Source organism: Papaver somniferum, unplaced genomic scaffold (genome assembly GCF_003573695.1).
Source record: "Papaver somniferum cultivar HN1 unplaced genomic scaffold, ASM357369v1 unplaced-scaffold_154, whole genome shotgun sequence".
NCBI classification, from domain to species: domain Eukaryota; kingdom Viridiplantae; phylum Streptophyta; class Magnoliopsida; order Ranunculales; family Papaveraceae; genus Papaver; species Papaver somniferum.
In genome coordinates this window covers 4,518,717-4,531,313 of record NW_020624820.1, presented here as the reverse complement: position 1 = coordinate 4,531,313, position 12,597 = coordinate 4,518,717, and the positions used below count along the sequence as shown (strand labels likewise).

At 38.4% G+C, this 12,597-nt stretch overlaps 1 long non-coding RNA gene across 2 annotated transcripts; it reads right to left on the bottom strand.

Moving 5' to 3' along the window:
• Positions 1–230: 230 nt before the first annotated feature.
• On the bottom strand, positions 231–3,651 carry LOC113336640. 2 transcript variants are annotated; one of them, XR_003353987.1, is made up of 7 exons: positions 3,304–3,651; positions 3,176–3,221; positions 2,532–2,665; positions 1,253–1,293; positions 1,030–1,157; positions 747–898; positions 231–524 (listed from the first exon to the last, which is right to left on the bottom strand). It is a non-coding gene; the product is annotated as an uncharacterized LOC113336640 (long non-coding RNA). The 2 variants fall into 2 exon arrangements; XR_003353986.1 differs by having other exon boundaries at positions 2,532–2,651.
• Positions 3,652–12,597: the final 8,946 nt, after the last annotated feature.

Genomic DNA, 12,597 nt, shown 5'->3' with positions numbered 1-12,597 from the left:
TACACCTCAAAGACATTTTACAAAGAAAGGGAACCAAATACAATAAAAAGCAGGGAACTCATGACATAAAGGAAATGTCAGAGGTTGCATTAAGAAAATCAAGTGTCAAATTGTACAACTGAAATATTTCATATGCAAATACGTTCTTGTTTCTTACATATTGTGCTGGTGCTTCAATTCCACACATACAACATTCAATTATAATTAATTTATCAGTAGTAATGATGCAATCTAATAACCCACAGATTCATTAAAGGATTTCATTAAAAAAAATAGATTCATCAATTTGAACTTTATAGTATCACAGTTGGAGATATAAATGTGTATTAAGTAATACAAGTAACTACTGAGATGATGAAGACGACTAAATTTCGTAATCGACATACAATGTGGTGATCTGGTCTAAACTATAGAAAACAGGGAATAATTATGATTGTTGATTGTAGCCATTGACGATCTAAAAATGAAATGCCAGACTAGGTTACCTGGTTCAATATCCAACTTCCCTTCTTGTATTTGACAGTCTGAAAGAAAACAAAGTGTTTTATATAGGTAAGAACCATTTCAAGATATACAAATGTCTAAGCTCAATTTTGTAATACAATTATCTGAAGCGAAATCAAGATATACAAATGCTCTGGAAGACAATTATCTGAAGCGAAAACAGAAGACAGAGACAACTATAAGCTTAGAGTCTTCAATATTAGAAAAAGTACACTGAAAAATAGGCTAACCAGAAAAAGTACCTTGGGAAGGGAGTATCATGATCAAGGGGAGACATCATTATCTACACTAGGTTTGTGATTGGTAGTTGTAGAAAAATTTCCCTACATCAATTCCGCTTCGCGATTTTGTTGTTTGATTCCAAGCTTTCTCAGTTCCAGAAGACCTCTTCCCACTGGATAGCAAAACAAAAACACCAATTAAAAGGGAGAATCCAGTCACAAACTTTCTCTTGCATTACTATGACAGCTTATAAAAATCAAAGCATGTCATGATACCTATACAAAAATCAAGAATATGAATTACCATCAACAACATCATCAGGATGTTGGTTTTTGACCAACACGATCCATCCAAGATTGAAGTCTCTCTTCTGCGATATCCTCATCTACACCGTCTGCTTTTGCTCTCCTCCGGATATGTGTAAGCCATGCCTGCATCAGGAAGTTCTACATCATGAGATTTTTTTTAAAAAAAAATCTACCACTACCACATAAATTGAACAGGGGAGACTATAAGAAAGTTATACCTGCTTAAAAATAACATCTTGGCACTCTACTTGGCTCAACTCTACATAAGAAGTAAAATGCACATTAAAAACATTCTACATTTCGTTGCATTGTTGTTTACATAAATAAAAATAAACACCTTTCAAATCCAAAAGAAGACCACAATATTTGTTGTCATTGCTACTAATATTTGCATGTCACTAGGCTTATGCATATTAGTTTATGACCTTCTGCAAGGTTGCGAGGCCAACAAGGTAAAATGACATAAAAATACCTTTCAAATCCAAAAGAAGACGGGCCACAATATTTGTTGTCATTGCTACTAATATTTGCACGTCACTAGGCTGATGCATATTAGTTTATGACCTTCTGCAAGGTTGCGAGGCCAACAAGGTAAAATGAAATTCAACATGTGACGATACAATAAAAAATGAAAAGCATCGACAGGAAAAAAAGCTAGCATTTATGGTAAACCACGAGGGAAGAGTTCCGACAGTATGAGATATCATAAGACTTAGAATGTGTATGAACCTATGAGGACTACGATATATGGACAAACACAATTCTAACACCCCGATATAGGAGTGTTTAACTTGATAATCTTAGCTGTTTGTATATTAAAGTGAACGGTCATAACCACAATCATTAACTTTAAAGAGCTTCAACGTAGAAGAATTAATGGTGAGCTTCTGATGATCCTCTGTTTTTATATCCAGCGTTTCAAGAACTGGACAACTGGCTATAAGCTTATTTGCTCGCTCTACTTCATATACTGCTAGTGATTTAAGCACCAATGACTTGAGACTAGGTAAATACATTGAGTAATTAGGAAGAATAACCTCTGACCGATGCTTACCCTTCATTACCAATTCCAACGACGTTAGAGATTTACAATTAAAATGACATTCAGGAATATGAATAAACAAAGATATATCCAAATAAATGCCAATAGATACTTTGGCGGACATCTCTAACTAGCCATTAAACTTCAACATTAAACTTCAAAATCTGTACAAGTTAGATATGTAGATCTTAAAAAAAAAATAGAAAAGGAGAAACATGACCACTACCTCACCTTTTTATTTAACATCATCATTCAGGTAGCCAGTTAATTTCCTAAGAAGACGCGTGCATATACCATTAACCTAGCCTAACTTAGTATTCTAAGTTCATTGTGTCAGTAACTTAACCGGTGGGGTACACCAACAGTTGTACCCACGGTATCGCTAAATAGAAAACACTTAAAAAAAGGAACACACTTTGTTCATACATTTTCATAGAAACAAGGAGAGAAGGTACCTGCTCTCAGGCTTAGCCATACAACTGATCATAAGCAGTGTCAACTTAGACGTAGGACCTGCATAGTTGATGTACAATTTGGGATCTCAAACCATCAAGCACTCCAAGATTCATTGGCATCTGTAGAATCAGGACTCGAGCCATAAAACGTAAAATTGCAAACTGTAAGTGCAAAAGAAATCAACTTCAACAGAACATATCGCGTGAAAATGTACTTATCACTATAAACAGTCTTGCAATGAGCTGTTCTGCTCATTAGAAAACAAACAAGAAAGCTGTATGACTAAAAGACTAAAATATATATAAGTTACCAACATCCTTTTCATCATAATTCTCCATGTTAAGCTCCTTGAGGGCATCAATCATATGTATAGTGCCAAAACTAGTATTGATTCTAGGTTGTTGACGGTTTCAATTTATAGGTTTAAGTTTAAAAACAAACAGAAAAATAAAAACAGGGAACTCAAATTTATCTTGATTTCTTCTTAGTTCCACTCACTGAAAACCATTCAAAATCAAAAAATAGAAACACCCAAATCATAAAAAAAAAATAAAAATGAATAAAAACCCAAATCTCAGATACATCCTACTGACCTAAAATTATACCCAAAACATAAAAATAGAATAACAAGATGAATCCATACCTAGGTTTATTACGCTGAGCAAAAGTCCTCAGAATGGTGCTTCCACCTGCAGTAATATAAGTAGAAGTCGTTAAAAACAAACAAAACCTAACTATCGATCTAACAAGTATTGAACTTAATTGACTTACATCAGCTATACTTGGTCGATTTCTAGGGATTGTTCTGGGCAGAGATTCTAGGAATCAAAATCAATCAATTTTCATAAGATTTCAGGAACTGATCATGTTTTCTCTTGCGTAAGGATAGGAGTTATCTTACAGCTTGTTATTTCAACAACTCCTCAAGGTGATAAATCCCTAAATTCAGAGATGGATTTTTTGGGAGATTTTCTTTCTACTGAATGGGGAGATGGATAAGATATTTTAATAGCAGCAGAGCGTCAATAGCAGAGCTTTAATCGCAGTGGAGATTTGAGAGATTTTTCAGATCTAGATACAGAAGTAAATGGAGAAGATAATGAAAAGAGTTTTAGCAAAGGAGAGGATAAAAGAGAGAGAAGAAAAACAATTTGTGGATATAAATGAAGCAGGTGTTATATACCGGAATTTTGGTGGGTTAAATCTGGCACCTCTAAAGTCAAGAAGTCAACTAGTCAAAGGGGTGAAATAACAACATAATCAAAATCCGTTCCAAAATATGGGCGGAAAAGGGGTCAAAAGTGTTACCTGATAAGCATGTGAATCGCATGCTTATACCCTCGGCTGTTGCTAATCGCAACAGAATATGGACAGTTGCGACTTTCGCATCAGAAAACAGTTGTTGCTAAATTTGGCAACTGTTTTGTTTGTTGCGAATTAGCAACAGATTTAGCGCTGCTGCTGATCTGAGTTGCTAAATCCATAATTTGGTGTAGTGGTTTGTCGTTTTGTTGACTCAACTTTGAATCACGATAAAACTTAGTCTGTGATTCAAGGTGAGGCCGCAAGCCTTGAATCTTGGATCATGCCCATCCACTACACTAAGCCTCACTTCTAATTATCTAACGGAAAAAATATTGTTTGGTCTTTTTTAGGTGGTCCCATGTTTGTTTAGTCCTTTGGAAAAACGCCTTTACTGTTTGGTCCATAATAATTTAAAAATATAAAACAAACAAAATTACTTTTCCGTGTTAATTTTTACTTATTTTCTTGTAGCAGTTCATTCGTCAAAATGAACTCCTGTTAATTTCTACTTATTTTTTCAGAAAACATATAAACCAGAGTTCATTCCAGAAATGAATTCCATATAAAAACCTAAAAAAAAAAACAGAGTTCATTCCATAAATGAACTCCATAAAAAAACCTAAAAAAAACAGAGTTCATTCCAGAAATGAACTCCATATAAAAACCTAAAAAGACCATAGTTCATTCCAGAAATGAACTCCATATAAAAACCTAAAAAAAACAGAGTTCATTCCAGAAATGAACTCCATATAAAAACCTAAAAAAAAAAAAATTCATTTCTGGAATGACTGCAGTGGCATCATCTTCATCATCTTCGTCATCTTCAACAGCAGCAGCAAACATCATCGTCTTTAACAGCAGCAAAACTTCATCTTTAACACGAGCAACAAAATCAAGATCAAGATCTTCAACATCCAAATAACATAAAAATCTTCATAGTCTTCATCGTATTCATCGTCTACATCATCTTCAACAAAAGCAGCAGCAGCAGAGAAGAAAGAAACACAAAATCATCGCCGTCTTCATCATCTCCATCTTCTTCAACAGCAGCAGCAGCAACAACTGACGAAGAAACACAAAAATCTCCGTCGTCTTCATCATCTTTAACATCAACAGTAGCTACATAAAAGAAAAAACCAAAAAATTATCATCCTTCTTCATCGTTTTCATGAGCATCAACAGAAAAAAGAAAAGAAAAAATGGAGAGAGAAACTAGATCTGAAAACAGAAGGAGAGAGAAAGTAAATCCGAAATAAGATATTTTATATTGACTTATATATATATATATGGTCCCAAAAGGGTATTTCTGCCACTACCTAGTGACAATTACATCATCCATGACGTCACCCTAAGACCAAATCATAATTTTTAGGACCAAACTATAATATATTTTACCAAAAAGGATCAAACAGACAGTTGACTCAGTCAACTGGTCTAGACTCATCCTAATATATTATTTCTAGGACTAATAAGTATTTCCTACTTATCTAACTCCCGGAGGAATATAATTTTTGGAGGAAATATCATGGATTAACATGTGGCCGTACTTCTAATGGTTGTGTGACTTGGAAAGATTCTTTCCATGAATAGCCAAAAAAATTCCTTATTGTGCTTTGGACTTTATTAACACAAAATATATTACAATTTACAAATACTAATAATTGCAGTTTAGTGATATCAGCCAAAATTAATTATACTTATCCAAACTATGAGATAATATACAAAATGAATTTACATGTGTAAGAGGTAGTACACTAATACTAATGAGATAATTAACATAAACAATTGACATTGGCCTTTCTCTGGACACTGCAGCTCTTCAAGGAAGAACGTGATCTCTCTTATACAAAACTAATCGGCGGGAATTTTTGAGATAAAAAGTTTTTGAATCCTACGATGTTATCAAATACGGAGTACATATAAAATAAAACAATCTTTTATGTTAGATTTCTTAAATTGATAAGGACAATTTTTACGGTAATGTTCAAACTCAAAATTTTGTTGAGCCACGTGGTCCGTGGATGGTCAAACGGGTTTCTCCATTAGGGTAAAACAGGGCAAGATAAATAGATTTGGTTTTCTAGAGCCCCACTAGTATTTCTTTTTAATATAAAATATTTTGTAAGATAAAGATGAAAAATAAAATATAATATTTAAGTGAGATAAAATAGGATAAAGTGAGATACAATAAGATTAAAGAGTAGTATAATATTCACGGATTGTACTTGGCGTGAATCCAAAAGTCGCGGGCGTGAATGAAAAAGTCGCCGACGGATTTGGCTTGGTCGCGCGTTGCTGCTTCCAACGCTCGCGTTTGTGGCACCACTGCCCAGTCTTCTATCCCACACGCGCCTGTTCATCCAACTCAACGTTCAAATCAACATATTTGTTAACTTGAACATCCATTTTTCATGTTTGTTGATTCCACGGTGGGAACAAAATGAACAAATTCCATAGAAACTGCTCTAACCCCTATCGTAATATTAAGAATTTTTACATTTTCTTTTCCTTGCATGATAACTATGGAAGCTTACACAGTTGGGCATATATGATTATTCTAACACTGAAATAGGAGGACAATATAACGAAGGATGGCACTGTGATTTTCACTGGCGTATGCAAAAGAAAATGGCAACATTTAGAATCATCGAGTGCGACCAGATTCGTGTCCTTATCAAAACTAGCAGCATCGTTAAAACTTAAAAGGTGTACCAGTCACTTTATGGTAATGGACCACGGTAGACACGACAGAACCAATTCACGTGTCACCAGGGTAACTACATATTTTCTTCTTTGCTGGTAATTATTTTTTTTTATTTTTTATTTTTTAAAAAAAAAAGATTTATTGATCAGAAACTAAAAGAATGGATTTATGGCTGGTAATTATTTGTTTTGTTGAAAATGAAATTTGAAAGAAATGATTCCAACCTTGGCTTTACAGGATTCCATTATAGAAAGATAAACTTACTCTTATCTATCGTGTCACACGGCTGTAAAATAAACTCACATATATCCGGAACATATCCAATTGACTGTTGCACGTTTTTATTGCTGCAATAGTTTTGGTAGTGCCTCAATATATTGCCAAGAGACAAAATTGTCAAAAGAGAGACTACACTCCTTTTGGATATGGATAGACGTGACGTGATAATCAAGATCGTTTTCCTCTTTCTACTAAGAATAGGAGATGCTACTTGGTAGTTGTTCACTTGTTTGGGCCTAGTAGCTAAGCTGGGGCAAACATATCGAGTATTGACATTTTAGTTGCTTAAGCCTAGTAGTTAGCTAGGGTAAGCATTGTGTATCACAAGTTCACAACAGTGTACGCAACATAGGTGCGTAATTTGTACTCTTATTTTTTGGAAATGCTATATCTCCAGACAAATATCTCGACTGAGAGATACCGTGGGACCCAAATGTTAGAGCAGCAAATCAAGGCCATCCATTCCCCTGACAGGATTTTTTCGAGAGGAAATGTTGATGGGGCTAGCACTTCCGGTTATTTTTGGGTAATCGGCCGTATATGGGACTCCTTGTACGGCTCTCTCATTGTACGATTCCTTCTCTCCTTCTTATCTGATTTCTTCCTGGCCGTCTTCTCTTTTGCCCGTTGTATTTATCTGGTAGTTCCCCAACGGCTAGTTTCTACCGGGTTCTGACTGGCCGGCTCAAAAATCAAACAACCTTCTTCCCTCATGTGTTCCCCCATTACCCTCGTTCTCAGTGCTTAATTCCTTAACCTTTTTGTTTTATCGATTCTCATGGAATCCAATCAGGAATCTCATCACATCAATCATCACAATAATCATCACAAAACTCACAATCACATAGATATTCAAAATCATAGAGAAATTCGCAGAATCTCAGTCAGTACAACCTTTGAAACAAGTCATTATGTCACTATGGAAAGGAATCATATGGATATCACTCAAAAGCTTCATCAATGTGGTTGTAACTGCCTAAACAACTTCACAAGCACTCTCACTAGAAATAAGGAAGACCATAACTATTTTAACAAGGTTTCTACCATACCAAACCTTGAAGAGATCAATTGGAATTACAAAACTAAAGATCTTAAAGTAAAGACCATTACAGGTTATGTGCTCACCTTTGATTCGCTCAAATCATTCGTCTATGTTCATCTAAGCATTGGCCATCTCAAAATATACTTTCTTGATGGTCTCAATTTCCTCACAAATCTATGGTGCTCTACGGTAAAATCTGGAACGGTACTATTACTACCTCTGCTTGTTCTCAAATTCTAATTCATCCCGTCGGAAGCTACTTTTTATCATTTTACCCCTAAGAGTGATTTAGTAAGGCTCATTACTCTTATTGTTTGGGATAGCCCCATTCGTCATAAGCATATTAGCATACACTTGCATACTAATACATTCCATTTAATCAAAGCTTCTACTCATTCTAGTTTAAGCATTCACATTCAAGCAAAACCCAAATTAAGAAAATCAAACTTTGTTTCCATAAACATCTTACAGATGACTGTCTTCTTAAATTAGTTCAAACCAAAAGTAACATGTTTTTCAAATTAGTGACACCATCCGCCACTTCCAAAAACCAAAAAATCATCCATTGTCTGTTGAAGGATCTTGATCTAGAAATTACCTGGTGTTTGAGGGTGAAACTAGTTTCTGCTGATTTTGGTAATTTCGAGTGTGTGGGTGAGAAACTAGTCTAAACCCCTAAACAATGTACTGCAAGGGAATACTTTGATTCGAGAGATCAATCTGTACAAATCCGGCCTAAACCAAGAAATGGTCGTTCCAGACTTGCTTCGGTCACAAAGTGAAGGAGAAGGTTTGGTCTAGGGAGGGAAGCGAAGAGAGTGTTGAGACCAGAATAGTTGATTCGGGAAGAGTAGTTGTTTGACGACTTGTATCAGAAAGTGGAAAGCTAACAGATGGGAAAGTTAACTAGTGATTTCTGAGTGTTGTATTCTCCTGACCAAAACTTGTTCTTTGGTGGAAATAGGTGAGACATATTTATACAAGTCGCAACGAAGCGTACCCTGGTCTCGTAAGAATTGGAAACAGTTTGAGTAAATGGAAGGAAACGGTAACGGGTAACACCTGGAATTGATGTTTCCATAATGAAGGAAACGTTTCACCATTACTCCTTGTATTTACTAACCGCCTCATTCTTATGACACTTTCTCGTAACGGGTATAGTGTACGCCGCACGTTGTAAACCTCCAAAACAATACCCTAATGAGCATCCCTCAGTTTGTGACAGTTTTGATGTCTCGAGTGTTTTCGCAGAAAAACATGTAGCATGTTGCTACGTGCGGCGTGGCCAAAGGATTTGGCGTTTATAGCCAAGTTGGTGTCATGACTAAAGAATAGGCATCGTATCCAGGTTGGTGCCGTGACCCGAGATTTAGCATCAGCCAAGTTGGTGTCGTGACCAAGAGTTAGCTTCGCATCCAAGACATTGCCACGAGTCTTTTGGTGGCAGGTTTGTACGAATGAGATCTGCATCTCAGGAGGAATGGTAGCCGTATATTGTTGCAACCCTTCGTTTGGCAAATAGCGGCACGGTTGCAGCACTTTCATGTTCTTGGCACGGCCAAATTAGGGTTTTGGCGTCGTGGCCAAGAGATTGCCGCAAATCGTTTGGTGGAGAGTTTGTACGTTTGAGTTTTGCATCTCAGGAGGAAGGGTAGTCGTTGATTGTTGCAACCATTCTTTTGGCAGCCAGCGGCATGTGGTAGGGCCGGCATGGCTTTGGCATATTTTAAGCGCGGCCAAAATTAGGCTTTTGGAAAAACCGTGATGTTTGGCCTTGGGCCGGAAGTTGCCATGCGTTAGGTTGCGAACTTGGACGGATAAGATCTGCGTCTCAGATGGAAAGGTAGCCGTTGATTGTTGCATCCCTTTGTTTGGCATCCAGCGGCATGTGGTAGGGCCGGCATGGCTTTGGAATATTTTAGGCGCAACCAAAATTAGGGTTTTCGCAAAACCGTGATGTTTGGCCTTGGGTCGGAAGTTGCCATGCGTTAGGTGGCGAACTTGGGCGGCTGAGATCTGCATTTTATTGTTGCAACCCTTTGCTTGACAGCCAACGACATGTGATAAGGCCGGCATGGCTTTGGCATATTTTAGGCGCAGCCAAAATTAGGGTTTTGGCAAAACCGTGATGTTTGGCCTAGGGTGGGAAGCTTCCATGCGTTAAGTGGCGAACTTGGATGGCTGAGATCTGCATCTCAGATGGAAGGGTAGTCGTTTATTGTTGCAACCCTTCGTTTGGAAACCAGCGGCATGTGGTAGGGCCGACATGGCTTTGATATATTTTAGGCGCGGCCAAAATTAGGGTTTTGTCAAAACTGTGATGTTTGGCCTTGGGTCGGAAGTTGCCATGCGTTAGGTGGTGAACTTGGACAGCTGAGATCTGCATCTAATATGGAAGGGTAGTCGTTGATTGTTTCAACCCTTCGTTTGGCAGCCAACGACATGTGGTAGGGCCGACATGGCTTTGGCATATTTTAGGCGCGGCCAAAATTAAGGTTTTGGAAAAATCGTGATGTTTGGCCTTGGGTCGGAAGTTTCCATGCGTTAGGTGGCGAACTTGGACGGCTGAGATCGGCATCTCAGATGAAAGGGTAGCCGTTGATTGTTGCAACCCTTCGTTTGGCAGCCAGCGACATGATGGTAGGGCCGCATGGCTTTGGCACATGTGGTGCGTCTGGCTTGGTTAGCATGCCTTGGCACGGAGATGTGGCTAGCACGGCATGCCATTGGCACATGTGGTGTGGCTGGCATGGTTGGCATGCCTTGGCGCGGAGATGTGGATGTCATGGCATCCCATTGGCACATGTGGTGCGGCTGACATGGTTGGCAGGCCTTGGCGCGGAGATGTGGCTGGCACGGCATGCCATTGACACATGTCGTGCGGCTGACATGGTTGGCATACCTTGGCGTGAAGATGTGGCTGGCACGGCATGCCATTGGCACATGTGGTGTGGAAATTAGGATTTGGTCTATGGAAACCCTAATTAGCATTAAAAAAAAAGATACCCTGGTAATTTTCTCGCATACATATTAAAGGGTTCAATAAATGCGCTTGGTGAAGACATTATTACTCAAGTTATGTGACATTATTGTCTGACTATGGTTTTATGATTATAACCCTAAGCTAAAAACCACCATCAATACCTGGTTAGACAGAATTAGCTTTGCTTTTACCAACACCTCGCATCCCTTGTCGAGTTCGTACTCCTTGCACACTATCTGGACGTACAGGTGGATAGTTTTGTATTCCTCTTCACCTTGCAGATCATGGCCTTTCAGACACTCCTACTGGTGGTGCTGGTACTTCCGGTGCCTCTTCTGGTTCTGGTACTGGTGGTGGATTAACATACCCATAACCAGCATTAGCTACTGCTGCGACTTCAACTGCAATTCGACCAACCACAGGACATAACATAGCGAGATGAGGAAACAAAATGCCCTTAGGAGGAAGAGGAATTCTTGCATTCCTGCGAATTTCTTTCCTAAATCGAGCCGGCACCACATTAGCAAAGAATCCCTGACGCACTCCACCAACAGCCACATATCGATCTCCAACAAGAAAAACATCTTCATTCACCACATACTGCCCAATTTGTGGATGAGATGCATATACAACCCAACCATCATTCACACTCCACCCATGGTTTGGCTCTTGATTTGCAACAATGGGCGTTGCAGGGGGTCTCTCACGTGGATCCTCATCAGCCAAAACCTCTTCATCGTCATTAGCACCACTACCACTCCCACTCCCAATCTCATTCACATTATTCTGGAATACTGTTTTTCCCTCATCTTTCATGTTAGTCCCCTACACATCAGCATGAATACTACCTTGAGAAACGGTTTTCCTTCCCATTTCAACTCTTGCATGGCGCTTCAGGCATCATTAACAAAAAAATTAGTACATGCTAATCTTCAACAAATCAATTGGTATAATGGGATTAAAGCTAAAATTGAGTACCTTCATGTGATTGAGTTCTCTGATTTGCATTGGCTCCATGACCCTCCCATGGCCTGGTGAAATTTGATCATACATCTGCTCAATTTTCACTCTTCGATTGTAGCGCAATTTCTCCCAGTGAAAATTGAAATTGCAAGTATAGTTGATAGCTTCTCGGCCATTAGGGAATGCAATCCCATATGGAAAACTGGAAATTGGATAGTTGGGATTGTACAAACTCAAAATACGCTCTTGAAAAATCTTTGGAGTCTCCTCAACAATACCACCTTCACTATAAAACACTCGAGCATCTTCGCTACTCTCTTCTATGGGAAGATCTTCCTCTCAGGTTTCTTTGCCTTAGAAAGAAGGAAAATATGAAGAGTTTCCTCTTAGAATTATTTTTTATATTTCTGCGAAGAGAAACATGCTTGAAGTTATTACCGTCAAAAGTAACTGCTTCACGCTACTCTCTCAACACTTCCCATCTAAGACGCGTTAATCAAAGGCAAATCCGATTGGTCATGTCTATAGACAATCATTACGCCTATAAACCAATCTTAATGAACTGCTCTATGCAGTTGGCTCCACTTGGCATGTCTAATACCATGAACCATGCAACACCTCCCCATCCGGTGGTAAGCATGCTAATGGCACCGGTTTATCTACAATTCACTGCTTTAATGAGCTATATGATTTTGATCATGATGGTGTTCAAAAGCCCAGGAAATTTAACCTACATTGGGCCCACCCGGTCCTTTTACATGGGCGATCTCTCTCTGATCAGATTCTTAA